We start from the raw sequence: 5,263 nt of genomic DNA, 5'->3' as shown, positions 1-5,263 counted from the left end.
GAGACACATGCTGCTAGCTGAGATAGAGACACATGCTGCTAGCTGAGAGAGACACATGCTGCTAGCTGAGAGAGAGACACATGCTGCTAGCTGAGAGAGAGACACATGCTGCTAGCTGAGATAGAGACACGTGCTGCTAGCTGAGAGAGAGACACATGCTTCTAGCTGAGAGAGAGACACATGCTGCTAGCTGAGAGAGAGACACATGCTGCTAGCTGAGAGAGAGACACATGCTTCTAGCTGAGAGAGAGACACATGCTTCTAGCTGAGAGAGAGACACATGCTGCTAGCTGAGAGAGAGACACATGCTGCTAGCTGAGATAGAGACACATGCTGCTAGCTGAGAGAGAGACACATGCTGCTAGCTGAGAGAGAGACACATGCTGCTAGCTGAGAGAGACAACGGCTGCTAGCTGAGAGAGAGACACATGCTGCTAGCTGAGAGAGAGACACATGCTGCTAGCTGAGATAGAGACACGTGCTGCTAGCTGAGAGAGAGACACATGCTGCTAGCTGAGAGAGAGACACATGCTGCTAGCTGAGAGAGAGACACGTGCTGCTAGCTGAGAGAGAGACACATGCTGCTAGCTGAGAGAGAGACACATGCTGCTAGCTGAGAGAGAGACACATGCTGCTAGCTGAGAGAGAGAGACATGCTGCTAGCTGAGAGAGAGACACGTGCTGCTAGCTGAGAGAGAGACATGCTGCTAGCTGAGAGAGACGCATGCTGCTAGCTGAGAGAGAGACATGCTGCTAGCTGAGAGAGAGACATGCTGCTAGCTGAGAGAGACAGATGTTGCTAGCTGAGAGAGAGACATGCTGCTAGCTGAGAGAGAGACATGCTGCTAGCTGAGAGAGACACATGCTGCTAGCTGAGAGAGACACATGCTGCTAGCTGAGAGAGAGACAATGGCTGCTAGCTGAGATAGAGACACATGCTGCTAGCTGAGAGAGAGAGACACATGCTGCTAGCTGAGAGAGAGACACATGCTGCTAGCTGAGAGAGAGACACATGCTGCTAGCTGAGAGAGAGACACATGCTGCTAGCTGAGATAGAGACACGTGCTGCTAGCTGAGAGAGAGAGACACATGCTGCTAGCTGAGAGAGAGACAATGGCTGCTAGCTGAGAGAGATGCTGCTAGCTGAGAGAGAGACACATGCTGCTAGCTGAGAGAGACACATGCTGCTAGCTGAGAGAGAGAGACACATGCTGCTAGCTGAGATAGAGACACATGCTGCTAGCTGAGATAGAGACACATGCTGCTAGCTGAGAGAGAGACACATGCTGCTAGCTGAGAGAGAGAGACACATGCTGCTAGCTGAGAGAGAGAGACATGCTGCTAGCTGAGATAGAGACACATGCTGCTAGCTGAGAGAGAGACACATGCTGCTAGCTGAGATAGAGACACATGCTGCTAGCTGAGATAGAGACACATGCTGCTAGCTGAGAGAGAGACATGCTGCTAGCTGAGAGAGAGAGACATGCTGCTAGCTGAGAGAGAGACACGTGCTGCTAGCTGAGAGAGAGACACATGCTGCTAGCTGAGAGAGAGACACATGCTGCTAGCTGAGAGAGAGACACATGTTGCTAGCTGAGAGAGAGACATGCTGCTAGCTGAGAGAGAGACACATGCTGCTAGCTGAGAGAGAGACATGCTGCTAGCTGAGAGAGAGAGACATGCTGCTAGCTGAGAGAGAGACATGCTGCTAGCTGAGAGAGAGACATGCTGCTAGCTGAGAGAGAGACACATGCTGCTAGCTGAGAGAGACACATGCTGCTAGCTGAGAGAGACACATGCTGCTAGCTGAGAGAGAGACACATGCTGCTAGCTGAGAGAGAGAGACATGCTGCTAGCTGAGAGAGAGACACATGCTGCTAGCTGAGAGAGACACATGCTGCTAGCTGAGAGAGAGACAACGGCTGCTAGCTGAGATAGAGACACATGCTGCTAGCTGAGAGAGAGACACATGCTGCTAGCTGAGAGAGAGACACATGCTGCTAGCTGAGATAGAGACACATGCTGCTAGCTGAGAGAGAGACATGCTGCTAGCTGAGAGAGAGAGACATGCTGCTAGCTGAGAGAGAGACACATGCTGCTAGCTGAGAGAGAGACACATGCTGCTAGCTGAGAGAGAGACACATGCTGCTAGCTGAGAGAGACACATGCTGCTAGCTGAGATAGAGACACATGCTGCTAGCTGAGAGAGAGACAACGGCTGCTAGCTGAGATAGAGACACATGCTGCTAGCTGAGAGAGAGACACATGCTGCTAGCTGAGAGAGAGACACATGCTGCTAGCTGAGAGAGAGACACATGCTGCTAGCTGATATAGAGACACATGCTGCTAGCTGAGAGAGACACATGTTGCTAGCTGAGAGAGAGACACATGCTGCTAGCTGAGAGAGAGACACATGCTGCTAGCTGAGAGAGAGACACATGCTGCTAGCTGAGAGAGAGACACATGCTGCTAGCTGAGAGAGACACATGCTGCTAGCTGAGAGAGAGACACATGCTGCTAGCTGAGAGAGGGACACATGCTGCTAGCTGAGAGAGACACATGCTGCTAGCTGAGAGAGAGACACATGCTGCTAGCTGAGATAGAGACACATGCTGCTAGCTGAGATAGAGACACGTGCTGCTAGCTGAGAGAGAGACACATGCTGCTAGCTGAGAGAGAGACACATGCTGCTAGCTGAGAGAGAGAGACAACGGCTGCTAGCTGAGAGAGAGACACATGCTGCTAGCTGAGAGAGAGACACATGCTGCTAGCTGAGATAGAGACACATGCTGCTAGCTGAGAGAGAGACAACGGCTGCTAGCTGAGAGAGAGACACATGCTGCTAGCTGAGAGAGAGACACATGCTGCTAGCTGATAGAGAGACACATGCTGCTAGCTGAGAGAGAGACAACGGCTGCTAGCTGAGAGAGAGACAACGGCTGCTAGCTGAGAGATAAGAGAGTTATAGGGGAACCACTGGGGGGAACAGATCAGCTAGCCATATTAATATTAGACTAATATTCATAATATTTAATATAATATATATATATCAATTCATTTCAACTTTAATATCCCAGAGGGTCAATATAATGAATGGTATTTGACATTTGCGCTACTTTGACGGAAGATGGAAGATAAGTCATCATCCTTAGCAGTCTATTAGTCTCCATAGCAACCAAAGAAATTTGACATACACACACACACACACACACACACACACCAGATACCAAACTGCTATCACCACCACCAGGCTGTGATTGACAAGCTAATTAGGCTTGGATTGGAGCAGCTGTGTTCCATTTTAGGAAGACAGGTGATTAGCAGGGAGAGGCTAATTATAGCAACATGCTAACAGCGTAATTACAAAACTACTGTAACAACATGCTAACAGCCTAATTACACAACTTATAGCAACATGCTAACAGTGTAATTACTTAACTACTATAGCAACATGCTAACAGCCTAATTAATGAATTACTATAGAAACATGTGTAGTAGCTTCCTAGCTTAATCTATCTATTCTATTCTCTGCGTTGTGTTAAACCTTAAAAAACTCTTGAAGCATACTATATTCTACAAATGCAGATAGACCAGGAAATGGTTTTCTGCTCGTTACCAACAGAGGACACGGCGCGGCAGCTTGAAGAAAGCGAGGTCGGAGCAGTTTTGAAAAATCCGTTGATTTAATAAAAAGGATTTCATTAAATTACAAATCAAATATTTGAAAGGATCACTTGTAATAAAAATCTGATAGAAGATCTCACTGTGCCGAGATATATCAGACTTTTAGCCTAAATATTCAATATAACCTAAAAAGCTTGTAGCTTATAAACAGCTGCTCGTTCTTCGTTCTTCAATGATGTTTTCAGGATGCCGTCTCTTCTGCTCGTGGTCTTCTTTGTCTGGTGGAGAAAGAGTGTGTATTCGCTGTTCTTTCCTGTCTCTCTCCGTGGGGATTGTGCCTGTCTCTCTCCGTGGAGCTCGCCATATTCAAATCTAGGCTCCGCCCCTAATGTTACGACAAGCGGGCGTATCCAAAAAGCTCTTACCAAGCTTTCTAATTGGAGAAACACTGGCTTTAGCTCTCCATAGGCTAATCCACTACAGTGACGTCAGGACTGAATTTATTAATGGGCGTTTTCCAGCAGTTTCAAGATACCCCTACTTGGGCACAAGAGGGGGCCGAAGGCCAAAAGGGGGCTACAGATATACCTCTTTGATCTTACTCTGTTCCTGCTGCCCTTTGTTTAAAGAGATAGCAGGCACCACCTGGTGTCTATTCTCTACCCTACCACAAAAGGCTTTCTGGGAGCTTGTTTGTTTGTTTGTAGTCCCAATGTCTGGCGCCTTAAGGCCGTTTTGAGTACCTCCTGTATATTCAACCTCACAGACCAAATTGTCTCCTAGATGTTGTTTGATCTTAAAACTGTAAAACCACACAGCTGCTGATTTTCTTAGGAGATAAAACAGCCACTGTCTTCTGGTTTAATTAGCGCCTGTGTATCTCATTCCCCCCACGAGGAGATTGAGATAGCCAGCTGCGTTCTCATTACAAAGTGAGAGGTGCATTTTCTAATCTTGTGTTGTGCCTTTGTGTTAAGGAGAGGGGGAAGAGGGAAGAAATAGTGGATGTAAATTACCTTTCCTTATTTCCGCCATTCTGTGATCCATGGTTGTGCAGTACATTTTATACAGTTTGTCTGACAGAAAACTACCACACATGCTAACAGCCTAATGAATGAACTACTGTAGCAACATGCTAACAGCCTAACTACAGAACTACTGTAGCAACATGACACCAGCCTAATTAATGAACTACTACTGTAGCAACATGCTAACAGCCTAACTACAGAACTACTGTAGCAACATGACACCAGCCTAATTAATGAACTACTACTGTAGCAACATGTTAACAGCCTAATTAATTAATTACTATAGCAACATGTTAACAGCCATATTACAGAACTACTGTAGCAATGTGCTAACATGCTTCACCATCTCCCTCTGAGACACATATTGTGTAGACATTTCACCAGAGGTCAGGGTCAGACATTTGTGGCACTCCTGGAGCAGGTAGGGGTTCAGTGCCTTTGAAACGGATGCACAGATTGGCTGTAGTAGGAATCAAACCTGTGACCTTCTGGTTATGGGACGGTCTCTCTGACCAACCAGGAGACAGTCCAGGTGATCACATTTCAAAATAGCAGCTCTCTAAATATGAACTAGTAGCTTTCTACAGTTAGAGGAGGATTATATTACAGCT

This window comes from Notolepis coatsorum (assembly GCF_963971535.1).
Source record: "Notolepis coatsorum genome assembly, chromosome: 15".
NCBI lineage: Eukaryota > Metazoa > Chordata > Actinopteri > Aulopiformes > Paralepididae > Notolepis > Notolepis coatsorum.
The sequence above is the reverse complement of the archived record's forward strand: the minus strand, read 5'-3'. Positions refer to the sequence as shown.